At 45.3% G+C, this 27,654-nt stretch overlaps 1 protein-coding gene and 1 non-coding gene across 7 annotated transcripts in view; both read right to left on the bottom strand.

Moving 5' to 3' along the window:
- The window catches only part of LATS2 (large tumor suppressor kinase 2), a 55,356-nt gene extending 32,408 nt beyond the window's left edge, over nt 1-22,948 (bottom strand). Inside the window, exons 1-4 of one of the 6 annotated variants that reach the window (XM_033949584.1) lie at nt 22,851-22,938; nt 22,471-22,576; nt 22,096-22,348; nt 3,434-3,552 (exon numbers count right to left, since the gene is read on the bottom strand). The gene's annotated coding sequence lies outside the window, so the exon portion shown is untranslated. Of the gene's footprint in view, nt 1-3,433; nt 3,553-4,491; nt 4,556-20,477; nt 20,639-22,095; nt 22,349-22,470; nt 22,781-22,850 lie in introns of those variants that run through there. The other 5 variants (XM_033949587.1, XM_033949585.1, XM_033949589.1 and 2 more) reach the window with 5 other exon arrangements.
- LOC117363222 lies at nt 10,932-11,050 on the bottom strand. Its single transcript, XR_004540000.1, has one exon. It is a non-coding gene; the product is annotated as a 5S ribosomal RNA (ribosomal RNA).
- Nucleotides 22,949-27,654: the final 4,706 nt, after the last annotated feature.

The following is a 27,654-nucleotide window of genomic DNA, read 5'->3' on the forward strand; positions in this document are numbered from 1 at the left end:
AACCCATTTACAAATAAGCAAAAAGACTTTATTAATTTGAAAATATTAATTGGGAAGAATACATACTTTGCAAATGGGTTTCTACCAGAGCCTCTAATGTTTATAAATTTTTATCAACACAACTAATATACTACTTTATCCTGAAGCAAAATTAAAAAAAAGAAATATAATTCTTTTCCTACCTTTGTTGCCTGGTTTCTGCTTTCCTCATGTTCTCATTCAATTCCTTCCATCCACTGTCTCTCTTCCTTCTGCATCTTCCATTTGCTCTGTTACTGTGCCTCTCCCTTTCTTCCCCCTTCCAAATTGGTCTGGCACCCATCTTCTTCTCTCCGCTCCCCCATAGTCTGGCATCTGTCTTCTTCCCTGCCAGTGTCTTCTCCCTACTCTCTCTTCCCCATTTCCTTTCAGCGTCCTTCTCCCCCCCATCTTCCCCATGTCCTGTCAGCGTCCTTCTCCCCCCTCTGTCTTCCACATGTGCTTTCAGTGTCCTTCTCCCCCCTCTGCTTCCCCATGTCCTTTCAGCGTCCTTCTCCCTCTCTGTCTTCCCCATGGCCTTTCAGCGTCCTTCTCCACCCACCCCCCCGTCTTCCCCATGTCCTTTCAGCGTCCTTCTCCACCCCTTTGTCTTCCCCATGTGCTTTCAGCATCCTTCTCCCCCCTCTGTCTTCCACAAGTGCTTTCAGAGTCCTTCCCCCCCCCGCCCTTCCCATGGCCTTTCAGCGTCCTTCTCCACCCCTTTGTCTTCCCCATGTCCTTTCAGCGTCCTTCTCCACCCCTTTGTCTTCCCCATGTGCTTTCAGCATCCTTCTCCCCCCTCTGTCTTCCACAAGTGCTTTCAGATTCCTTCACCCCCCCCCCCGCCCTTCCCATGGCCTTTCAGCGTCCTTCTCCACCCCTTTGTATTCCTCATGTGCTTTCAGCGTCCTTCTCCCTCCTCTGTCTTCAAGTGCTTTCAGAGTCCTTCCCCCCCTCCTCCCGTCTTCCTCATGGCCTTTCAGCGTCCTTCTCCCCACTCCTTCTCTACCGCCCCGGGTGCAGTACAGCCGGCCAGGTCCCCTTACTTTTGTGGCACTTCCCCGACCGACTGACAACAGCCCCGGTCCGACAAACCTCCCTGCCCTTAACTGCGAATCTAAATTACCTTATTACAGCTGCTGTAAGAAGATAATTTAGATTCGCGGCTACAGGGCAGGGAGGATTGTCGGACCGGGGCTGTTGTCGGTCGGTCGGTCGGGGAAGTGCCACAAAAGTAAGGGGACCTGGCCGGCTGTGCGGACCGCCCCCTCCCTTGGTAGCCACTCGAACCGCGAGGCTACTCTCCTCCTTACCTCACTGCCTGCAGCACAGAGCCAAACGGAAGTCTTCCCGACGTCAGCGCTGACGTCGGAGGGAGGGAGGGCTTTGTTTAAGCCCTCCCTCCCCTCCGACGTCAGCGCTGACGTCGGGAAGACTTCCGTTCGGCTCTGTGCTGCAAGCAGAGAAGGTAGGGAGAAGAGCCGCGCGACTGAGTACATCCAGCTTTGTTTAAGCCCTCCCTCCCCTCCGACGTCAGCGCTGACATCGGGAAGACTTCCGTTCGGCTCTGTGCTGCAAGCAGAGAAGGTAGGGAGAAGAGCCGCGCGACTGAGTACATCCAGCCCCGCAGGAACCCCGCGACCCTCGGAGGCGTCCCCACGGGATCCCCGCGACCCTAGGGGCGTCCCCACGGGATCCCCGTGACCCAAAGGGGGAACCCGCGGGATGCCCGCGGGTCCCGCGGGATTCCCGTCGTCCCCGTGCAGCTCTCTAACCTAGAGAAACAAACTGAGACCCACAAAGGGAAGGACAAAACAGGGGAGTGCAGATGTATCACCCTACTCCGGAACTGAACCACCTCTTTTCAAGGTCTCTATTCTTTCCTCTGAAAACTGGACAGTTCAGAAGCCCAAAATATTGAGGACCTGAGCCCTTCAGAGAGGCAACCAATTAGCAATGTGAAAATTATCCTTGAGAGTATTTGGAAACATGATATCCCAATTGAGCCTCTGAGAACAAAAGAGGGTTAAATCCACTTTATTACAATGGGAGTTGTTTGCCTTCGTTATAAAGGTATGCATTTCAGTAAAAAGAAAAATCAATGCCTGAATCAGTGTTAATCTGTATACCGTATATACTCTATATAAACCGGGATTTTGGGGCCAAAAAACTGGCCCCAAAATAGGTGTCCTGGTTAAATTCGGGCCAGCACCCCCCCTTCCACAATTATTGCAAGCCCTGCACCCTGTCCCCCCTCTCTGCCCTGTCCTCCTACCTCCTCTGCCCTTGGTGGTCCAGAGATGCAGTGGGCAAGAGTGAGCTTTCCGTGCTCTTGCCCCACTGCTAACCCAGTCTGTGGTGGCTGCCATGAGATCCAGTTACTTCTGCCGCTGAGCAGCAACAAGCAGGCGCCAAGCGCACTCCTGCTCAGCACTGAGCAGCTTCTTTACTGGCTCCTGCAAATTCTCACGATCTGCTTGACACTGAGCGGCTTCTTGACTGGCTCCTGTGAATTCTCATGAATCACAAGAATTTGCAGGAGCCAGTCAAGAAGCCGCTCAGCGCCGAGCGGCAGCAGAAGAAAACCGATCTTGCAGCAGCCACCACTGACCGGGTTAACAGTGGGGCAGGAGCATAGAAAGCTTGCTCCTGCCCACTGCACTTCTGTACCACTAGAGGAGGAAGGAGTACACAGCAGGGAGGGGGGGAACAGGATGCAGAGTCTGACAAGGGAGAGAGAGAAGGAAGGAAGAGGGTTGGGTGCAGTGCCTGACTGGGGAGGAGCTGTGTGCAGTGCCTGACAGGGAGGGAGGGAAGAGGGCTGGGTGCAGTGCCTGACAAGGTTGAGTACTTGAATATTAAGCTGCCCTACTTATATTCGAGTCAACCATTTTTCCTCCTTTTGGGGGTAAAATTGGGGTCTCGGCTTATATTCGGATCGACTTATATTCATGTATATGCAGTATGGACATGGCTCGTTTTTCTTGTCTTTAGGCCTTAGAGGATATAATTCAGTGCATAGGTGAAATATTTCAAAAAGTGAGCATGACCTGATTTTGCTCCAAAGGGTTCATTTGGAGACAAACATCAAGAACTTACCTGAAAGGTATGCAAAACTCTGCATTTTAGTCTGAGGTGAAACTACAGTACAGAACTCGGTAAGAAAAAGAACAGACTTCAAATATATTATTCTACAAGATACAAAATGTAACTGATACAAAATAAGAGTATATTTAAGGAGTGAGTAAGTAGAACTTTTGTGTGGGTAGGGTGTGTCCTTACTGCACTACATATATCTTGTAGGACTTGAAAATATAAAGTAGCCAGGTACTAGAGGCAATAAAGATGGAAATGCAATTTTTAAGACCAGGCTCGACAAACATTGGTTGGAGATGATACACAAAACAGATCTTACCTGGAGGCAGAAGGATGAACCATATGGCATCTCAGGACTCCGTCTTATTTTTCTTTGATTCTTTGTGCATGAATTGTGACCGTGGTTCATCATATGTATTTCCATACATAATGAAGAATCTGAAGGATAAGAAATTGGTCCATGAATACTTTTCCATTAGTAGACCTGTCAGAAACTCTTCAGAAGCACACTCCATACATAGTAATGGTAAACTGGGAACAAGGTCTACTTCTGTCAGAGTATTTTCTGCTACCCCAATATGATCAAAATATAAGAAAATCATAGAAACATAAGGCAGATAAAGGCCAAATAGCCATCTAGTCTGCCCATCCACAGTAACTATTATCTCTTTCTCTCTTTCAGAGATCCCACGTGCCTATCCCAGGCCCTCTTCAATTCAAACACAGTCTCTGTCTCCACCACCTCTTCCGGGAGACTGTTCCACCCATCTACTACCCTTTCTATAAAAAAGTATTTCCTCAGATTACTGCAGTCTATCATCTCTTAGCTTCATCCTATGTCCTCTCATTGCAGAGTTTCTTTTCAAATTAAAGGCTCGACTCCTGCACATTTACATTATGTAGGAATTTAAACATCTCTATCATATCTCCCCTCTCCCGCCTTTCCTCCAAAGTATACAGATTGAGATCTTTAAGTCTGTCCTCATACGCCTTATGATGAAGACCACACACCATTTTAGTAGCCTTCCTCTGGACTGACTCCATTCTTTTTATATCTTTTTGAAGGTGTGACTGCCAGAATTGTACACAATATTCTAAATGAGGTCTCACTAGCGTCTTATGCAGGGGTATCAATATCTCCTTTTTCTTACTGGCCATACCCAGTGTGCTCCCTAGGGTCTTTTAGCCGGGCGCTCCGCCCAGCTAATTTAGATGACCGCCCGGCAGGTTAGAAACAAAAGGTGGGCCGGTCTGAGCCTAGGCTGTATGTATCCCGTACTGGACTTTTTACGGGAAGCAATGGGACACACATGTACGGCCTATAAGAAGCTGGGCGTAGCTGATTGGCTACTGAGTTAGGTAACTTGTCGGACTGACCAATCGGCAGAGGGTGGCGCTGGAGCGTGCTGGATTTAGGTGCTCAGAGGATGGTTGCAGGTGATGTTGCTGTAGAGTAGCGCGGGGTTGCGAAGTCGCTGGGTAAAGTCGGGTGGCTGCTGCTGTTACTTGTGGGGCCCGTGCAGCGGAGGCAGGAGGTGAGCACGAAACACAACTGGAGGGAAAAAGTAACAATGCAAAAGAAGGCCCCCCCCCCTGGAGAAGGGGCTTCGAGGTGTGACAAGCTCTATAAACAAGAAATAGCCTTTGGAGGAATTTATGTTCACATTTGGAAAATCTCTCCCTCTCCCCCCCCCTCAAAAAAAAAAAAAAAAAGGAAAGAAACCCAACACGTTTCTTATTGGGTTAACAATACAAGTGCTCGTTAGTTTTTGGCAGTGAACACCCAATCCAGTTTTGGCCTGTGGTAAGAAACTATACTGTACTAAGTTCAAGAAGTTGTTGTACAGTATTTACTTTGTATTGTTTCTTAATTATGTTACTTAATCAGAGAAAAGAGGGATAAAGCAAAGGGGAAGAAGATTGAGAAAGATGAACTTTTTTCTGCCTCTGATAATGTGAAATATTGTAAAACAAAATGATAGTATTGCTATTAAGGTTGAATGGAGGTGTTATATTGTGTCTGAGTTTCTGCCAAATCATATATGATTTGAGGGAGCATTATATTTTCCTTTAAAAGCTTATTCTTATAATATAGTGCTACCCGTTGAACTGCCCAGTGGCTCTTTTTACTTTCATGAAGACAACTGCAAATGGTGCCTAGTACAGTTGCTCTTTCATTGACATAAGTATTGTCTCTGTCTGTCAACCTATTTTCTTGGCTTGTACATGAACAAAGTGATAAGTGAATTCTAGTGTTGAGGCGGAGGAGAGTTGGTATCTTGTCTTACTGTATTAGGATTACAGCTGAGTGATCGTATACCCCAGGGGTGCCCAAAAGGTCGATCGTGATCGACCAGTAGATCGCAAAGGCAACATGAGAAGATCGCGGAGCCCATCTCGGGCTCCATGATAGACTCGCGTTGTCTTCCGTTCTACCTGCTTCCCGACCCTATAAAGAGGATGCTGAAGAGCTGGACCGACCAACGTTCCTTACTTGATGTCAATTCTGATGTTGGAGAGGAAGTTCCGGGCCAGCCAGGCAGCAATTGGCTTGCCCGGAACTTCCTCTCCGACATTAGAATTGATGTCGGGTGGGGAAGGTTGGTTGGCCCAGAGCTTCAGTGTCTTTACGGCGGCGGCCTGTTCGCAACGGCGGTGGAAGCGGCCTGTTCCCCGATTGCGGTGGCGGCAGCTTGTGGGATGAGCAGGGAGACAGATAGAAAGGGGGCATGGAGAGAGAAAGAAAGAAAGAAAGGGGGCATGGAGAGAGAAAGACAGGGAGACAGACAGACAGAAAGGGGGCATGGAGACAGACAGAAAGGAGGTATGGAGAGAGAAAGACAGGGAGACAGACAGAAAGGGGGCATGGGAGAGAAAGACAGACATACAGAAATAAAGGGGGGCAGGGAGAGAGAAAGAAAGGGGGCATGGGAGAGAAAGACAGACATACAGAAATAAAGGGGGGCATAGAGAGAGAAAGAAAGAAAGAAAGGGGGCATAGAGAGAGAAAGAAAGGGGGCATAGAGAGAGAAAGAAAGAAAGAAAGGGGGCATAGAGAGAGAAAGAAAGAAAGAAAGGGGGCATAGAGAGAGAAAGACACAGAAATAAAGGGGGGCAGGGAGACAGAAAGAAATATTGAGGAGGGCAGGGAGAGAGGAAGAAAAAGTTGGGGGAAGGAATGAGGTCTTGAGGAGAAGCAGCATACAGGAGGTTGAAAGAAGGGAAGACATATTGGATGCACAGTCAGAAGAAGAAAGTGCAACCAGAGACTCATGAAATCACCAAACAACAAAGGTAGGAAAAATGATTTTATTTTCAATTTAGTGATCAAAATGTGTCCAGTTTTTAGCGCAGGGAGCCTATGAGCATCGAGAGCAGCGCAGGCCATTCAGCGCAGCTCCCTGCGCTAAAAACCGCTATCTCGGTTTAGTAAAAAGGGAGGGGGTATATCTGTCTATTTTTTGTATAGTTGTTACTGAGGTGACATTGCATAAAGTCAGCTGCCTTGACCTCTTTGAAAACCCGCGGAATATAAATGATAATTAACATTTTCTCTGCGTACAGTGTGCTTTGTGTTTAAATTTCTATTGTTGGTTGATCATTTTGACTTGGTCATTTTAAAAGTAGCTCACAAGCCCAAAAAGTGTGGGCACCCCTGGTTATCCCTATAACAAGCAGCACTCAAAGTAACATTTTTTTGTTACTGCATTCTTTTGCTGTTTTTTTGGTTAATGCATTTTGTCTTGCAACTCCCCTTTTCTTTTTTCTTTTAAAGATCAAATGTGTTCCCTTTGTTTTTAAATTGACCACACCACCTGTTTACCTAAATGACTTGTCCAAAGGCTAGTTAAATTAAATCATCATGTAGTAGGTATGCTTTGCTTAATTTGGTATGATGTTAAGGCCAGATCAGCAGAACAGCATGAATAACAGTCTTCAATATCAAGTCTTGCGATTGTTAAGTAGCAGTTTTTTCAAATTTACATCTACTGTCTTTATATTTTGCACAATATTAGAGGACGTGTCACTGTTTCTGTGGTGTTGCATTGTATGCAGAGTCTGGTTTCTTGGTTCAGTTTAACTTTTGTCTACATAGTTCTAATTTTAGTTTGTGATTATTTCATATTGGTTGAGGGTGTATCTGTCTCTGTGTATGAAAAGGACATGGCTTTCTATTAGCAATGACTATACAGGATTAATTGACTGTGCAGGATCTGGCATGTTTACAATGCATGTGTTGGTGTTCTAGTGCTCACTGCAGTGTTTAAGATGCTGCCTTTTCCTAGGTGCACCCTTGTTGTGTGACTCATGAATTATTACTAAAAGTAACTTTTTTATATAGAGGAGGGGGTTGTTAAAAAATGATCAGCACTGGCTGTCATATATACTAGGTACACCACTGGATTTAATGACCCTATTCTAACTTTATTGTTGATGTAGGTGTTGTCCCCCCCCCCCCCACACACACACAATAAAAAATTACATTAAAGTTGTATTATCAAGCAGCTTTCAAATGACATTATAAGCAAATAAAAATAAAATAGTTTTTAATACTTTGCTAATTATTACCTGCATCTTTACCTAAACTGTTTTGCCCTAGCTCTCACTTTGATCTTTATCTGCTACTTTTTTTATTTTGCTGTAGTGCAATCACGCAGGTGTCCTTCAAGACTCAGTAACACCTCTCCATAAATTATGTGGAAGAGGTCTGGAAGTGGGTATCGCATCTATTTCATATCCTCAGTGGGAGATCTCAGGAAGGAACCTAGTGATCAAAACATTATTAGAGGTGCTGTAGAGCCGTTTCTTGTATGACTGAATGAACTATATTTATCTTTTATTTTTAGTTGTTTAAATTCATGCAGAAATAAATGGCTAGATTGAACCTAATGACTTCATTAACACATTTCCCATTTTTAAACCTCTATAACATTTGAAAGAGGGCGAATATCTAATTATTCACGTCTAGAATTTGATACTTCTTAAATTTAATAAAAATATTCTGGCACAAGTGTCAAACCTTAAAAATGGAAGTCATATTGAGCATTGGAAAATAATAATAAATTAACTAATAAAAATAGTACACATTTAATTTTCTCCACCACCAAATTTCTCCGCCCCACCCGGCTACTTTTTCATGCCACCCAGCTGGAAAAAATTTCTGGGGAGAACACTGCATACCTTTCCCTTTGCAACCCTAGCACCCTTCTAGCTTTCACCGTCACCTTTTCAACCTATTGGGCCACCTTAAGATCATCATATACTATCATATCCAAGTCCTGCAGTTCTGTCATGCTCATAAGTTCTTCACCCCCTAAACTATCATTCCCTCGGGTTTTTGCAGCCCAAATGCATAACTTTGCATTTCTTAACATTAAATTTTAGCTGCCAAATTTCAGACCATTCTTCAAGCTTCACCAGGTTTTTCTTCATGTTATTCACACCATCCAGTGTGTCTACTCTATTGCAGATTTTGGTATCATCACGTAGAAACTGCCAGCTAAAATCACCCTATGAGCCTAAAAATATTAAAAACACTTGAGTCAGGCACTCCAAAATGTGTACAAACTATATTTTCTACTGTATATAGGCATAATTTACCTCAATTCATATCCTGTGCCCATAATCATGATAAAGAACTGTAGATTATTCAATGCATATAAGCATGACAACTACGGTACTTGTTTTTCTCCAATGTTTAAGAATAAATATATCTTACACATATGAGCAAAGCATGTATACACATTGGAGCAATTGCGAAGATAGTTTTGGAGGTAAGGACTGTTTGAAAGGGGGAATTCCACAGCTGCTATATGAAGTTTCTGTGCTATGGAACCTGGAATACCCTCTTCCATAGATATGTATTTGGTAATTTCCTTGGGAGGGGGGGCTTATTTTTCTAGAACCCCCAATTTAACCCATTTTCAGAAAACTTGGTATGTCTTCTTGGAGGTTTTCCCTATATATACTCAAGTTTCATCCTATTCTGTTAACTTTACAGATAATTATTTTCCCCTCAGACATTCTCGGTCACTTCTCTCCACTTTCTATTGGACTGGAAAGAATATGGTAAAATTATGTTCTTACCTGTTAATTTTCTTTCCTTTAGAAGCAGCAGATGAATCCAGAGACCAATGGGATAGCTCACTTCTACCAGCAGGTGGAGATAGAGAAACTGATTAACAGGTGTACTTATTTGCTGGCACTCCTCCTGTCTCATCAGTATAGCTCCTTGCCCAAGCACATTTAACCATCAGTAGGTATAGCATGTAAAAAACTTCTTTCCCAGAACACCTCGCGAACAGCAACGATACAGAATACAATCATGAACAACACCCAATCACTAAAAGCCGTACACGAAAAACTGACAACCAGATACCAGAAAGGGTGGGGCTCTGGATTCATCTGCTGCTTCTAAAGGAAAGAAAATTAACAGGTAAGAACATAATTTTACCTTCCTTAGCAAAGCAGCAGATGAATCCAGAGACCAATGGGATGTAGCAAAGCAATCCGTAATTTGGGTGGGAAGCAAACGCCGCCGTCGCAACGACCGAAGCATCAAAAAACCCCTATCGCATGTGCCCGCACATCCATGCAGAGACGCGGAGAGAAGGTACTCTCGGAAGACCAGTTAGCCATGAGACAAATCTCCTCCAAGGCAAAAACCCTCTGGGCCGAGCCCAAGAAGCAGCCATCGCTCCAGCGGAATGGTCATGAAGTTCAATCGCCACCCGCTCCCCTGCCAGCAGGCAAGTATAAAGAATGTCCTCCTGGACCATTGAGCGAGGTAGGCATCGGACGCCGCCATACGCCTGAGGCGTCCCTTGAAGAATCCCAAAAGGAGATATAAACCACTAACAGTTGTTAGAAACCGATCTCGCGGAGAACGCTACATACGTTTAAAAAAATGCAGTGAATAAAAGTACTGCTTCCACTATCTCCCTCCAGGAAGAAGGAAGGAAAAGCGAGCATGATGTAAAAGAAAGGATGACCCCCCTTAGTAAGGAATAGTGGTACCATCCAAACTGACACCCCATATGACGGAAATAAGGAATAGGAATCCCCGTTGAACAAGGCCTGCAACATCGCAACTGCAAAGCTGAAGCCATGACCACAAGGAATCCCATGGACAACCGCACAGCTCTTTAGAGCCCCAAAGGACAAGGCTAAAATGAAGCCATCGGTAACTTAGAAGAAGTACGTGAATGAATTACACCAAACCGGGCTTTCTAAGAGGCGCATGAATATACCGCCTTCTGTTTAGGAACTGAACTACAGGAAGCTGAGAAGTCAGCGAAGGGCCATATACCTAGTTCCTGTAAGAAGCCAAGAATGGTAATTGAAGCTGAAGGGAATTGAACGCTATGCCATCGGCAATATACCTGTGCTAAAAAGGAACTCAGGAAGGGTGCAACTGTTGAGAAGTATTCAAGAAAGGAAACACCTCCAAAAGGAAGCAGAAGCCACAGGAGAAGACGTCTGTAGCGCCTGGATAAGAGAAGAAACAACCTGCTTCGCATTACCGTCACACGCCAGCCAAGACTGCTCAAAAGCTAGGTCGTAATACCAAAGTAGTATGAATATCCATGTTGATCTCAATCAAGGAGAGCAAAGTCGGAGATCAAAGGAAACTTCTCAGTCCGGCTGTCGAAAGGCTCAACAGATCCACATAGCAAGGATGGCGCAGCCAAGCCAGAGATTGTACCAATACTGTGCCCCTAAAGCGAGCTTGAGATGGCAAATCCAAGCTATCATCAGCCAGGGGAAAACAGTGAAAAAGAGAAACCAGAGGAGTTTTTTTTTTTTTTTTTTTTTAAAGCCTACAGCACCTGGTATTCCCAGGTGGTCACCCATCCAGGTACTAAACAGGCCCTATCCTGGTTGGCTTCTGAGATCAGATGGGATCAGGCACATTCAGGGTGGTATGGCTGTAAGAAAGAAGCCACACTGTTACCCCCTTTAACTCCCACTTCCTGTGCCCGCCTAAGAAGCTAGGAAGCATGGAATTGTGAGACGAGGCCATGAGGTCAAGTTCCAGGAGATCTTATTTCCACCACAAAAAAAAGTGGAACACCTGAGCCAAAATTCCCAATAACCAGGATGTAGAAGATATCACTATAACTAACGTCTATACTTCTAGAGCGTACGCAGTGCTGTACACAGTAACATCCAATAAATGGGCTATGCTCAGATTTCACAGAGAGAAAGACTAACCAAACTCTTTTCCTGACCTGAAAAATGATCGGTCAACCGAAGAGAAAGATGAGGGTCCACCCATCGAAGTAGAACAACCACTGTACCTGGCAACTGAGTACATCACCTACTGCCCAAGCTGCAGAGAAACACCCCCATCATAATACTGACTGAAAGGGCCCTCAGCGGCATTCCGGAAGAATGGTCTGAAGCTCCAGAAAGGAAGCCTGACCATGCTCAAGAGTAGAAGAAGGAACCAGAACTTAGTCGCCTCTGAAGATCAGACTCCTGAAGCTGAGGATGGAAGCCACCGAGCCCCCCAACCCGACAGTCCGGAATAGTCGGTGGTCATAAGCTAGTCCAGGAAAGACCGAGGCATGCCCTGGAAAGACAATCTTTCTGAGCCCCCAAATCATACAAAGCTATGCAGGAGAAGCCTAGCAACTAATAGGAGCCCAGAGATACCGAGAACCACTGGAATAAAAGCGGCTGCTGAGCGTTAGAAGGGAAAGCAAGCCGAGGTTCCCAGAGGGGTCAGCAATATGGATGCTAGAACCTGAACAGAATCCCATACTCTTAGCCATGGTAAGCGAAGAACGCCAATCTGAGATCGAGACTCCACACTCAAGGCTCTGGAAAGAAATACAAGTCTCTCCTATAAGAATAACAGCATCAACCCGATATACCTATAACTAGTATAGGAAAAAAGAGCACTGCAAATATGAAGATGCGCATGTAAAGAATTGAGGAAAAGAAACCACCCGCTTCGTGTCAGTCAAAAGACCCGACTGGAAGTCGTCCGAATCAAGCAGGCAGTCACGCATAAATCAGACAAATCGCCTGGCAGTGCCAACGAACCCTTGGGTAGGTAAAATGGAATGTACCCAAACCGAAAGCGCTGCTCCAAGAGAGGCAGGCCAACCTAGTGCTGACTCAGAGGCCATAGAGAAAATGTAAATATCTTCCCCGTTTGACTGCAGAAATGGGTAACCCTGAGAAACTAATGCAGCCGAATGGAATCCAGCCTGCCCAAAGCCCCCATCTTGGCCACCCACTAATAAGTGGTACCCTAGGAACTACAAGAACTGTCCCGAGGACCAGCCACACTTCAAAGAGAAACGCCAAACAGAGAGACTCTGGAAACGTGAGGAGGATGCAAAGGTGCAAGCATCCTGAAAAAAGTTCACAGCTCCCTGACCTGACAGTAAAGCGACTACTCCTTCATGAGAAAACTGTCAACCTGGAAAAAGAACACCGTCTTGCGATGTGAAAGGGAGCATGAGGACATTCAGCAACCTGCCTGAGCTTTACGCAAGCAAAGGAAAGACAAGGCGCACCCGGCGTAATCCAGAAGCAGCACACGCCTCTCCAGAGAAACGAGCTGTACCTGGCCGAAAACAGACCAGGTTTCCACTCCAAAAGAGAGCGTAAGGGGAGAATTCATTGGGCATACAGTGCCAGCTACCCTACGACCTCGCAAGCAGAGGATCTTGCCCTTAGGGATCAGCCGCCACTAGACCATGCTTCTAGAGCGGAAGGCCGTCTAGCTTTTTTTTTTTTTTTTTTTTTTTTTAATAGACTTGAACCTTCGCCTCTTCTTTTGGAGCCATATCAGCTCTACTCCTTAGCTGGGGCTTGAACCTCAGCTCCTTGTTACTAACCCAGCACACAACCCTTGCGCCACCAGGTTTTCACAGACAAGCTGGCCCACAGCAAGAAGAAAAGAACCATCAGGCCTCAAGAGAGACCCTCAACTCGGAATTCCTGCAACTACCCCGCAGAAACCAGTCTAGAGCCCAAGCAGGCGGACGCAGCACCCAGGCAGAAGGCCTAAGGAAACCTCCAACATCGCCGCACGTTATCGGAACCCCGAGTGAAGAAATGAACCACACGAATGATACACTGGCACGCCCTTGACACCTACTCCACCTTGCTGTTCGCTAACCCATAAGGCAGCAAAACCAAGCGTAGGCAGCCAAACTCAGGGCAGAAACTTAATGTGGAAGTGCCTAGGGATATAAATGGACAGCCCTTTTTTTTTTTTTTTTTGTTAAGAGAAGCATGTGGACAAACACCACAGCAAATGGAGCACTGCCATACGGGGCACAGCTGATTTCAAACAAAAATAAGCCGTGGTACACGCTTAAGTTAGCTGTAGGACATGAGTCAATGAACCCCGCGGCGCTGGGGGCCCAAGCGCGGGCACTTTCCTGCCAGAATCAAAACCGGCTGGCTCCCCCAACAGCGCTGTACAAAACAGACCGGGAGCTCATAGCCAAAACCGCAGCACACTGCTCCGCAAAGCAGACGGCGAGGCCCGCGCTGAGAACGGCAGCCGCCCAGAATAACTCCCCGAGTATTGCAGTGCTGGCGACCCAAACTCGGACTGTTTCGCGCAAAAATAGGCCGGCTCCTAGAACATTGCCGCTCACACCGGACTCGGAGCCCATAGCCGACGCGTATAAAAAATGCAAAACACACCTCGGGGAGGAAAGGGGAAAAGGCGCATGGCTCCCAACAGTAGGGGAGCACAAGCTCGCACCACCCGCGCTATAGAACGATTCAGCTCCATTTCAGATAATGTATAACATACCCGGAGCCGTCCTCACAATTTGCGGCCATATCGAGAGCCACACAGTTACATTTACCCACGGGCCGTGGCAGTATCAAGAAACAATGTCCCCGAAACTACCAACCCCACATCACAAGCGCTAGGGTAAGAAAAAGAAGCGCTCCTTAGTTATGCGCAGGAATACAGAGGCCACCTACCTCACTGAAGCAAGCTGATACAAAAACATATTCCACCACAAAACAAAACTGCCATAGTCAAAAACCCACAGCTTTCACACAACCACAAAGTTCAGAGACCAGTAGAATAAAACACATACTCACAATCTACTGGATAGTGCCGGTAGACGCCGGCAACACCTGCTGCCTAGCACGAGCAGGGCAAAAAGTCAGTTGTGTAGGCCCCCTTTTTTTTTTTTTTTTTTAAATGGGAAAGAAGAAAAATAGGGACCAGGGCAGACCCTCTATCATTGGAGGGAGGGTGAGGCAGGGACAAGGGGGGGCCCAAGTGTAACCTCTAAAGCCGGCACCGATTAGCCGGACACCCCTGTCTCACTGAAGAGCAAAAGCTCAACAGGAGAAACAGAATGGCAGTCTCACTGAAGAGAAAATCTCAACAGGAGGTAATAAAGTTCCAGCCACAGCCAGAATCCAGGAGCTAGTTGAATAGCGACTTCCACCTGCTTGGAGATAGAGAATACTGATGAGACAGGAGGAGTGCCAGCAAATAAGTACACCTGTTAATCAGTTTCTCTATCTCCACCTGCTGGTAGAAGTGAGCTATCCCATTGGTCTCTGGATTCATCTGCTGCTTTGCTAAGGAAACAGTGTTTTGTCATTTCAAGAAATGTGCACACGTATATGATAGGCATGCACACACTGCATCAGGCTACAGGCCTGCGGAATGGCTGCTAGGACTCAAAAAAAGTCACTGCTCAGATTGCCTTGTCTCCCTGTGCAGCCATAGGGGCCAAAGATGGTAGCTATCCTATCCAGATCACTCTGCTCTCTAATGCAGGAGTTGAGGTAAAGGATGAAAGAAAGGCTTTGCAGGAAGGAGAGGGAGAAAAGGAAGAGGAGAGGTGTGAGGGGGAGTAAATAGGAAGGGAAAAAAAAAAAAGGGTGAAGAGAGGAGTCATGTCTCTTAAAAAAAATTTTGTCCCAGTAAACTTTACCACAAACCTTTTGCAGGTCTCCATTAGCACATATTTATTTAGATTTATATCCTGTCCTCCCCAGAGAGCTCAGAACAGGTTACAAGTTAACATTCACAGTGTTACAGCATTACATAGGGTTACAGTGACTCAGAGGGTTATAGTAATATTACATAGGGTTCTCATTCAGCAGTGCACAATGTCATTACTTTACAATCAGGCTTCACAGTAAATGGAATCTATCTGGTAACACAATTTAACACAAATGTTCCATAGGAGTTGAACTGGGTTTGGAAAACATGACAGACGTGACTGATACACTCAGTCTGTAACTGTTACAAAAAATAGACTAGCTCCAGTGTACAGTTAATAATTTTTGTTTCACATTCAGCCATCATACCTCTTGTGCCTGGATAGTAATCTGCTGGGAATGTATGGAATGGGGAAAACATCCAAGCTCATCAAATCTGCTTGAATGGCTCCCATTAAGACACACAGCAGACAGGAAATCTATTATGTTAGCTGGCTGTGCTGCCACAGAAAATGACAGGAAAATCCCATCTGGGACAAAATGTTATTCCAAATGTATTGTATAGTTTGTAGGATTTAAACAGACTGAGCAGATACTATGATTGTCTTCCAAAAGAAATGCAGAACATTTAGCACACCTCAGACAGTATAAATGTTGGTGGGAATTACCAAAATCCTTGGGCCCTGATTGAATCTAGTAACGGGGCTTAAAGTTATGTGGCAATAGATGCATTTTTTTTCCAAAATTTGCCAGACCCAAGATTTCCAGTTCTTGTGCATCTATGAAGTTGAAAGTACACCAAAACACGATTCAGACTAATGTTTTCATATTTTTTATGGCTTCTGATGCATTACATTCCTATTTTCACAATATTGAAGATACACATTAATAGTGGATTTTAAACCTATTTAAACCTTTCCCAAATCTGAGCTCAAAGAAAGTTACATATTCAGAATGAGTTACTGGTATGAGGGGATGCTGAAAACTTCTCAGCCCAACCAACTGCCTAAATTCTGAGTTATTTTGACACTGTAGCTGACTGTTATTTTATTTTGCAAAGTGCCAATTTGCAGAATAGTAATGCTATGTTTTATTTATTTAATTTGTTTTCTTTCCAAAGAGTCAGAATGGGTTACAGGTTAACATACATAATACACAGTTAACAGATTAGAATTTGACATAGTTACAGTACAAGTTTTTCGATGCAAGTTTTTTTATCCTAACTCGACATATACTAGGGATCTAATACCAATATACATTATATACAGTTTACAGGTTGCAATTTGCCATAGTTACAATGCAAGGGTTTTTTTTAATACAGACAGTCCATGGGTTAAGAATGAGTTCTGTTTTTTAAACCGTTCTTAAGCTGAATTTATATGTAACTCGGATCCTGTATAGTACAGTCTATAAAAACATTAAGGAACATTAAATATTAAAGAAACAGTCCTCAAAATACTGTAGTTTAAATAGAAAAATAGGTTTACACTTACTTTCGTTCTTTATCCATCCCACTGTTCCCTCTCCATCTCCAACATTTCTCCCTCTCATCCCCATACATCTTTCATTCACTCCCTCCATCCTATGTCTCAAACATGCTCCCTCCATTCTGTGTATCAAGTCCATGCTCCCTCGCTCCTTTCTTCCTTCAAAGTTTTTGTACCCTTCCTTCTGTGTCCCAAAGCGATCCTGCTTCTCCCTTCTTGTGCCAACACACCCTCTTCTTCCCTTCCGTGTCCCAACGCAACCCTCGTCGTCCTTCCCTCCCTCTGTGCCGTGTCCTAAATTGATGCATCCTGCCCTCCCACAGGTGTTTACCTCCTCTGGCTGGCTCCCTCCTCCCAGCCACACTTGCTCCTATATGCGGCTGACCCGGAAGCCTTCCTTCCGACATCAGAGGGAAAGCTTCCGGGTCAGCCGCGTGCAGGAGTCGCTGCTGGTAACTTTGTAAAAACAAGTGCAGCTGGGAGGAGGGAGCCAACCAGAGGAAGTAAATACCCAAGGGAGAGATGCACGAATTTAGGACACAGCACAAAGGGAGGGAAGGATGACGAAGAGGGTTGCATTGAGACAGGAAGGGAGGAAGAGGAACCCACAGGTAGACCCTGGTTTGTAAGTACAAGTCCAACATAAGTCAGACATTCTTAACCCAGGGACTGCCTATATCCCCATTTATAAATCACTCTCTCCCCCACTTTCTCTTCCTCTTTCTCCCCCCGCTCCTGAGGGGGAGCCAGTCCTAAGAACTCCCTCCCTCCATTCTCATAGCAGCAGAGCCAGTCTTGATAACCCTCTCCCTCCCTCCCCAAAGCCAGTCCAGAGCCATCTGCTTAGCATGGACCATATCATACAGGAAATCCACCAAATAAGCCAGGCCCATCTCTAGAATCAGGAAAATGACCTAGTTCAGGGGCCTCTAACTCCACCAAGGATTCTGCAGCACTCAACTTAGGCATGCTCGAGCAGCAAATGAACTGCAAATTACCACCTGAAGGGACAAGACTGTCACCTCAAAGGAAAGCTTCAGTCACAGAAGGAAAAGTGGAGCTCCAGCTACTGGTCTTGGACATCCTTCAGAACAATACTTCCCTCAATGGGAAGCATGGCCTTATTCCTTCTTCCTCTTTTAATGTTTCTGTAAGTTTCTTTAATTGTTCTCTGTCTCTCTCTTTCAATCACGTAAACTCATCAGATTAATTGACTTAGATGGTATATCAAATAACTTGAATGTGTTTAATTCCCTGTTATCAATAGCAAGCGAATCCAGATGCATGGATTAAGTTGATCCACCAGCCCGCAGAGATAGAAAGCACCAATTTGTGATCTGATGATATGCTCCTTGATTACTCAGTATCTCCAGCAGAAGGATGAATTAAGGAAGGGAGAAAATATTAGAGCATAGAAAATAGCTTTCTTACTTATTCAGCTCAATGACTTCAATAAGAAAATCTGTGGAGAAGCAACCTATCCCAATCAGAGCCTTAGGCCCCCCCCCTGGTGCATCCCAGGATGCACTGGGAAGGGGAAGGCCCACCATTTTGAAGAATCAGGCCTGCTGGCCAGAGGGAGTAGGTATCCTTCTAGCCAGCCTTTGTAAAACAAGTGGGGGGGGCGAGGGTTCATCAAAGGCACGATGGCGGCGGCAAGAGGGAGTGGGCATCCCTTCTGCTGCCAGAGGGGTTGTTTAACGACAGTGGCAGAAGGGAGTGGGCATCTCTCCCGCTGCTGGGGGGGGGGAGGAAGATCAGGGGTTGCTTGACAGCAGCAAAATTTTCTAACAGGTCTGAGCTTTTGTCAAGCCTTATTTTCCTGTCAATGTCTGAGTCAATCAGTGTTCAGGCACTGACCAGACAGTAAAACTACGACAGCTCACACCTGCCTGAAAATTTTGCTCGCAAATATAGGGCAGCAAGATTAGGGAAACACTTGACGATTAACAGAGAATCACCTGGAGTGCTCATTTAAATATTAATGATGTCGGAATACATTTGCATTGCAGAGTCAGATATCACTAGAAAGCTCGGAAAAGACCATGCATGGTAAGCCGTTATGATAATCCGCTGCTAAAATACCTGAACACTAAACCGGCTGGAAGCAGATTAGCGACCATGTTAAAGTTTTGAGAATATTCCCCTAAATTTGGTAGCATAAAACTAAGATCTTGCAATGGATTTTGTAAGAAACCGGAAGTCAGTGTTCTATTTGAAAAGAGGAATAATATGATCAAATTTTTTTCCAGCCATGGAGTAGCCTAGTAGCCTAATTGCTGTGTTCTGTACAAACTAATCTGTGGAACTGAGATTGAGGCAGACCTAGAGAGTAAACTGCAATAATCAAATTTAGAGGGAACAAGAGCCAGAATTAAGATGTAAGAGATGTCTCTTCAAGAAGGTAGCATAAAGATCTGAACTGCTGAAGAGTAGAAAAAAGCAGGAAGATGCAGTAACCTTAAGAAGCTTAACTTCCATTTTATATGGAAAGGAGGCACCCTGTATGACAGCTGGCCAAATTAAAGATGTTGAGTAGAGAAAAAAAAAATAAAGCCTCCATAAGAATGCTAAATTCTATTTGATAGGAACTTTTTTTTTCTTCTAATGTGGGAAGGGGCCCAAAGCTACCAAGAGAGACCCAAACCTAGTAGGAGTCCACAAACCACCACTTCACTTATGTTTAAGCACAACTGGCCTATTCTAACCTTTTTCTCAAATTCTCAATCAAATATTCATCACAAGAAAATAGCACTCCTTTAGTTCATCCTTACCACACTGCCACTGAGCTCACAGTACATCCCATGGCTCCACTCAACTTCCCCCGGCAGAAGAGGAGGGGAGAAGGAATGGGCAAACCTAAAAAAAATGAGCAAGAACCCATTTTCCAGGATATGTCTATTTACTTATTTTTTCAAATTTCAGACACAACTAGAATTTCAAAACAAGAACTGGTTAAAGACAAGAGAGTTAACTCTTCTCTTAGTCTATAAGGTCAATTAACCTTCTTTTCTGCAAGCATCTACTGTTAATCATTTCTATAATGCTTCTAGACATACACAGCACACTGTACATCAAAACACAGAAGAGACAGTCCCTGCTCAAAGAACTTACAATCTAGTCAAGACAGCCAAACTGGACAAGAAGGTGCTCAGGTGGGGGAATTACAGAAGGAATAAAACATGACAGATATTGGTGCTTAGGAGGTAGGTGGGTTGGAGTTTGGAATTGAAAGCATCTTCAAAGTGGCTTTGAGTCTGGATTTGAATACTACCAGAGTCCGAACCTGATCAATAAAAAGCCACACTTGAGAGGAAACATCACAAGGCAATCAAAGATACACAAGTTTTATTCCAAACATAGTGTTAAAAAAATGGAGTGAAGGTGGAGAGTTAGTCCACTATCTTGGAATACTCTTGCAGACAAAGATGCCCAGTTCCACGCGCCAGGAGATCCATCCTGGCAGCAGCTTTCGGCCACCCTCACATTCTAACACCCCCCCTTCACACGCATTGGGAGACCTATCTGCCATTTCTCTCTTTTTCGCTCTCCCCGGTCCAACGTGACTCCCGCCTCCTTCCTGTCCGCGATCCAGCACTTCTCCCTCAAAACCCCTCCCACTTCGTCCTACCATTAAACTCATACCTGAGATCGCCCACCACCAGTCCCGCAGCTTTTCTTCTCCGGTGTCCCGTCCCCCCTGACACAATCTCTATCCCCTTGGATGCGTCCCGCCTTGCTAGAAACAAGGAAGTTGCATCAGAGGAAAGCAAAAGGTTGAAGAATTTTAAAAAGTTGTATCAGAGGAGGGCGAGACGCCAGAGAAGGAAAACTGTGGGGCCCATCGCTAAAACAAAATGGAAGCAGAGAACGACACGGGTGGGGATGGAAGTAGCGAGTGTACGAGCCGCTCAACGATCAACTACGTACCCAGGGTCCTCCGAGACGTCCAAGTCCTGCATCCTCTTCCCTTCAATAATTCAGCGCAGCCGCACTTGGTCTCTGGGCGGGCAGATGGAGCAAGGCTCATACTAATCCAGAATGGGGCCAGGAGCATTCGAAATCACATGATCTACTAGCGCATGCGTGTGGAGACCTTCACGCGCAGCAAAGGTTGCTGCAGGTGGAGGTCGCCGCACGCACGTGCCAAGCTCTGATGTTGCTGGTCTATGTATGTGTCAACGTTAAACTATCCTGTATTAGCCCAGGCAGAAAACGAATGCAGCAGCTGTTCTGAATTATAATTCAGTGTTAAATAATACAGTGTTTCCCAACTTCTTCAAACCAAGTACATCCTAAGTCTAACAAATATCAACCCAGTACCCCTGCCCAAGATCGGCCCCAGACCTCCCCAATATCCGCCCTTGACCCCACCCCCATAATAACAGTTGTAATTGTAATGCAATTTCTTCCATTCATTTTTCATATACACAATATAATCTTATTAACAATACCTAATGGTAACCACAAAATTAAAAAAACCCAAAACAACAAAACACAAAGTACACTGTACACAGAAAATGTTAATTATCATTTATATTCAATTTTTCTCACACTGTACATAGAAAATGCTGGCAGAATCAGCCAGGGTAGCCCCACAGTCCAGGCAACACCAAGCTAACTCCAGCGATTAAGAGCCCTCCATCTTCTGCCACCCTCCCGATGCCTGTCAGAGAGTCCATAGTCTGAACAAGACCTGGCACTGGCACTAGCTTAACTGATGCAGAGCCTTTGAGTCTATTGTTTGTGAGGCCCTGTTGGTATTGCCCCTCTGATGCAAATGTGTCAAAGTGGGTGGAACCAACAGGGTATTCCCGAGTGCATGAACAAGAAGGCTCTTCGGAGGAGGGGGCCATGTTGCTGGAGGAAGGAGGACAGAAATGTTGACGATATGCTGAGAATCCTAAAACACATTTCTGAAAATGGTCCGGTATGAAGGGGTAAAATCTGATAAGTGATGATAAGCCTTGAAAAAAAACTTTCTTAGGTGAAACATGTTGGTTCCTATGTCCCTCAAAGGAATACCACAATAAAAATCTAAGTACTCTTAAAAACGAAGTACACCAAAAGGGGTGTTAGAGAAAATAATAAAGTGAAAATCAAAGTTTGCTAGATGAATTAAATATTGGCTCCAGTGAGGAGGTAGTACATAAAGCCTAGGGCAGTGAAAACTTTTTGAGCCCAGGTGGTGCTTCTGAGGAGCTGGGGAATTTGTATTAGATGTGAGGAGCTTGAGATGTGTGCATAATTTGGTACACATCTTGGTGAGATATAGATTTGTGGTAGTGTGACACAAAGATTTAAGCAAGTGTAAGTAATAACTGTACAAAAATAACAAAAACATAAGGAAGCCATTTTTATAAAGATTAAGATAATGTAAAAATAATATAAAAATAAGTTTTTAACGTACAACTACCCCAATCCCAAAAGCCAAATACCCCATGTGTAAACATTCACAGTGTATCATCTAAATTAAGTAACTGTGTAAAATTGCAGCCATGTTTTACAATAATAAATGTATATAAATATCAAAGCAAGAAATATACACCATAAAACTTGAAATCCTTAGTTGGAAATAGGTTTTCATTCCCATGCATGGTCATAATAAACCAGGCTCCTTCTGCCAAAATGAACTAATCTTGCAGTTCCAGTTTTGTTTTTGGTACTGAAAAATGTGGACAAGATTCTTCTTCCCTGAAACTTTCAGTGATCCTGTTGAAAGTCCAGTCGATTCTCATTAGAAGCCGAAGTAGATCCAAGTATATTGTAAAACTGGATAGGATTCTACAGCTGTAGAATACCTATGAAAAGAGAGAGAGCCCATAATAGCAGGACAGTTTGCACAACTTCATTCCTTGCATAGCTGCCGTGCCTAACCAATGAGGCATAAAGTATGATTGCTTAAACATGGGTATTACCCTACCGGCTGTGAATACAGACTCTGCCAGCAAGGCCGAAGCTTGGCTAGCTGCAGTGTCTTAATCGCATTCCAGATCATGTGTACAGCACATTCTTCTCACAAGAACACCCTGGGGAACAGATAACAAATGCTTTTAACAAACAGCTTGTTGTTAAAGCAGAGCTTCATTTCTGAAGAACTCACATATTGGAGCTGTGAAAAGCTGTTGCCATAAAATGAGTTTTACAAATAAAAAGAGGTCTAGGGACTTTGGCCCATCAGTTTTCTGCTTTTGTTGGTCATTCTTACACCAGGATCTGTTGTCAGGAATTTAATTGAGAATTATCTAGGAATTCTATCTTCTCCCTCCCCCTCCTCCAAATTTATATTCCCTCTGAACTCACCTAGCTTAGTCATGGTGGTGACAGACTGACTAGCAACCCAAATCTAAACACTAGGGCTGGATGTTCTAAAGCCGCCATTAAAATCCTGTGGGTCTCTGTGGTGCTGGTAAATTGGCGATTGATGTTTAAACAATTTCACATGCAAATGAGTTTTGCAGAGGTCCGTCATAATCCCTTCTGATCAGTCATTGGAGAAAGCGGGCCGCAGGGGAAGCTGAGCCGGCAGGGGATGCCCAAACAGCTGAATGGCAGATAAAGACCCGAAGCAGCCTCCTGCAGCTCAGTTGTTCAGGGCAGAATGAATTATTTTATTTTATTTTTCTAATGGGCACAGATGTGTGTGTACTATGCACATTTCTGTCCATTAAAAGAAAAGTGCTGGGACCCCCCCATGACTGCCTCCCTTCCCACCTGAACTAAAAAAAAAAAAATAATCAGGAGGGATTCCCACTCCCTACTGCCTCATCCACCTGGATCCCCCACATCCCTGTGAGGATTGGTAGGAGGGATTCCCACTCCCTCCTGCCTCAGCCCCCCCGGCCCCCCTGTGAAAATCATCAGGAGGGATGTCCACTCTTTCCTGCCTTGGCCACCTGGACACCCCCACCCCTCAATCCGCCCCTTATCTTATTCAAATGACAGACAGGAGGGTTGTCCACTCCCTTCTGTCAGTATGCTCTTCTCTTCAAAATATCAGGAAGGGGCCTAAGGCCCTGATTGACCCAGGTGCCTAAATTAGATGATTGAATCAATCAGAATCTTAGGCCCCTCCCAGTGGGTAAAATGTTGGCCAAATGTCCGTTTGAATGATGGCCAACATTTGACAGCTGTTGGAATGATTGAACTAAGGTCACTTGGGAGAGATTATTTAAAATATAACCCTTTTGGGCGCTCAGTTTGTTGGGATGAGATAGCGATAGTGAGTAACGATGGGGCGGGGCAGAGAGTACAAATGGGGGGAGGGAGGTTGGGGGGGTTGGGAAGGGCGGAATTCCTATGATTCATGCCTTGTCACAATTTTGTTTTTTTCCTTTTTTTTTGTAATTGTTTATTTATAACAAAGAACCTCAGACAACCACAGCAGTACAATACAATAACAATACAGTCAGTCAATTTGCAAAACAGCAAACCCACTGAGGTCATCCCCACCCCCTTCCCTCCCAACCCTCCCACCCCCCATCCCCCGGTAACAACATACAACAACCATCATCCCCCTTAAACCAAATATCCCCCCAATGGGCGTCAAAGCACCCGAAGAAAAGGAAGGAGAAAAAGAACAGAATCGAACAAATAGAAGCACATGACCAGAATAAGACAAACCTTCAGTGCCCAAGTCCAATCCAGGTCCATCAATTCAACTGACGTTAGAACTCTCCACATCCAAGCCCTCCACTTCCAGGTATCTCCCCCAAATATCGTAATAATGCTGCCATCACCTAGTCAACAGGGCCGAAAGCCTGTATCTTTCACATACCCATCCCAATTTTTCTCTCATTAGAGTCAGTGTGGGTATAGTCGTGCTTCCCCAATGGCGAGCCACAGTCAGCCTAGCCGCTGTGAACGCCAACCATACCAGTCTATCTTGGGTATCATCTTCCCCTCCCATGGGAAATCCCAATAAGGCCACCTCCGCTCTTTCTTGGAGGGACACCTGAAGAAGAGCCCCCACATATTGAAACACCTATCTTCAGCCCTTTGCAAATAACTTTTCACTTGGAGATACGGGAAAAGGTCCCTAGAATCTAACTTATAAAGGGCCTGGAGCTCAGGAAAGGCACGGATAGTCTCCCCCTCCAGAAATTGGCCAAAGTACTGCAACCCTTTCCGTGCCCACTTCACAAAGATTCCCCCATCTCTCCCTGGCACAAAATCAGGGGAATGGCACAGTGGAAGGTGTACCCCCTTGCTTTTACCTAGTAGTTTGCAAGCTTCTCCCTTCCAGAACCACAGCGTCCAGTTAGTGAATGGATTAGAGATAGTCCCCAGCTCCCACACCCCCAAGTCCCCCCACAGAAGCGACCCAAGGGTCTTAGACCCCCCCCCCAAATTACCCAGCACTCCCTGCTCAACCTGCACCCATAACTTCAAAGAGGGCGCATGCTACTCCACACCCGCTCTTAACTGAGCCGTTCGGTAGTAATGCTCCAGATAGAGGATCCCCAGACCCCCTTCTGCCTTAAACTTAAACATGGCCCATTGAGCCACCCGGGGACGTCTGCCTCCCGACACGAACTGTAAGAGGCTACGCTGCCAACGGAGAAAATACTTTCAAGGGATTTCTATAGACAAAACTTGAAAAAAAATATAAAAACTTAGGTAATACCAACATCCGAATTACCTCCATGCGCCCCATCCAAGACACATATAATTTATCCCACCGATCCATATCCCTAGCCAGGTATGCCACCAGGGGAATATAGTTAAGTTGAAATAAGGACGTCTAATCCACCCCCAACTGGATACCCAGATATCGTATAGTGCCCTTAACCCACCGAAAGGGCACCACCCATTTAATACAGGATATATCCGATTCCAAGACCGATATATTAAGTATCTCAGTTTTAGTCATATTGGCCTTAAAGCTTGATGAAGCCCCATATGCTGTCATAAGGTTCTGAAGGGATCTAAGGGACTCTGCCGAATCCTCCACAATTGCCAAAATATCGTCCGCAAATAAAGACAATTTATGCACGCCCCCCCCGAACCATTACACCCCTCACCCGAGCTGTCTGTCGGATATTTTGCGTGAGAGGCTCGATCACTAATGCAAATAGCAAGGGCGATAATGGGCATCCTTGCCTCGTCCCCCGCCATAATTCAAAGGGGGAGGAATAAACTCCATTGATTTTCACACACGCCATGGGTCTGTTATACAAAGAGAGAATCCAGGACACATAGCGGGCCCCCAGGCCTACATGTCGGAGGACCGCCTCCATGAATTGCCAATCCATGCGATCAAACGCCTTCTCGGCATCCACCGCCACAGCTACCCAGGAGCCGCCACTACGCCGGGCTTGCCATACCAAATTCAAAACTTTACGGATCCCATCTGCTGCCTGCCATCCTCCTATGAACCCCATCTGATCTGGGTGGATAAGTGTCAGCATATGAACCGACAAACGATCAGCCAGCACCCGGGCAAGAATTTTTGTATCACTACCCAACAGGGAGATCGGCCTGTAGCTCCCACACTGAGTGGCATCCTTCCCAGGCTTTGATAAAATCGTGATCCCCGCCAACCGCATAAAGAAAGGCAATTGAGCTCCGTCTCTCATATCATTATATAAGCGCACCAACAACGGTGCCACCAAGGTAGACAGCTTCTTATAAAATAACCCCGTGAACCCATCTAACTCCAGGGATTTCCCCGGTTTCAGCTGTCGAATCAAATTATGCACCTCCTCCAAAGTAATATCTTCATCCAGCCCTTGCGCCTCAGAAGCCGTGAGGGATGCTAAGCCCAAGTCCCGAAGATAATTGCCGATCTCCTTCTCCGACCCCTGATTCTCTGGCGTATAAAGCTGCTGATAGAATTCACAAAATCGGGTGTGGATAGCTCCTTTAGCCGTCAAAGTCTGACTCGAACTATCCTTAATAGCATCCATTCCGTTTATTGTAAAAATTATGGAGGGATTGGTACACACCCAACTGATGGATTATCTGGATCAGTTCTCTCTCCTACATGAAACTCAATCCGGTTTTAGACTGTTATTCAGTACTGAGACAGTAATTGCGGCTATTTTAGACAATCTGCGCCTACTGTTTAGTAAGGGCTTTAATGCCCTGGTTATGCAATTCGATATGAGTTCTGCCTTTGATCTAGTAGACCACGGGAAATTGCTGCAATGCCTAGACGCCATTGGTATCAGGGACGAGGTGTTGAATTGGTTCCGTGGCTTCCTTATGTCCCGCACTTATCAAGTATGTTTTAATTATGAACTTTCAGATACCTGGAGCAATCCATCCGGTGTGCCACAAGGGTCTCCGCTATCTCCATTGCTCTTCAACGTCTACATGTCCTCACTAGGCACGCAGCTAACCCAGTTAGGGATAAAACTATTTAGTTATGCAGATGATTTTACGATCATCATCCCATTCGTTAATTCTATCTCTGAAACTATTCCTAAAGCTTCAGAAGCCATAAACGTGATGGAGCACTGGATGACAACCTTTAGGCTCAAACTTAATTCACAAAAGACAACTTTCTTCGTTGCTTCACCACATCCGCTTGACACCAAATCACCACTATGTATCAATAATCTTAATTACCCTATCCAACCTACCATAAAGATACTAGGTGTAACTTTGGATCAGTGCCTAACCATGTGGACTCCTTGATCAGAAAGGGATTTTTCACTCTCTGGAAACTCAGATCCATTAAAGCTTATTTCGATACATCGGCATTTAGAACCCTAGTCCAATCCCTCGTACTGAGTCTACTTGACTACTGCAACATCGCCTATTTAACAATTTCCCAAAAGAACATGCAGCGTTTACAATTGATGCAAAATGCAGCGGTCAAACTGATCTTTGGGCTGAGGAAGTATGACCACATGACACCCTACTACCGAAAGCTGCATTGGCTGCCAATGGAGGCACGCGTAAAGTTTAAATTTGCCTGCTTCTGCTTCAAAGCACTACAAGTGCTGAGATCCCGCCTCCGCCCTACACGGCGCCGCCAGACCCGGCCCTACACTGAGATCCGCGATCGGGTTGCCATGGAAACCCCGCCGCAGCCTCGCGGCTAGGTAGGGGGACAACAATCGCGCTTATGTTCAAGCCGCCGCCACGACTCCTCTCTCGA

Source organism: Geotrypetes seraphini, chromosome 6 (assembly GCF_902459505.1).
Source record: "Geotrypetes seraphini chromosome 6, aGeoSer1.1, whole genome shotgun sequence".
NCBI classification, from domain to species: domain Eukaryota; kingdom Metazoa; phylum Chordata; class Amphibia; order Gymnophiona; family Dermophiidae; genus Geotrypetes; species Geotrypetes seraphini.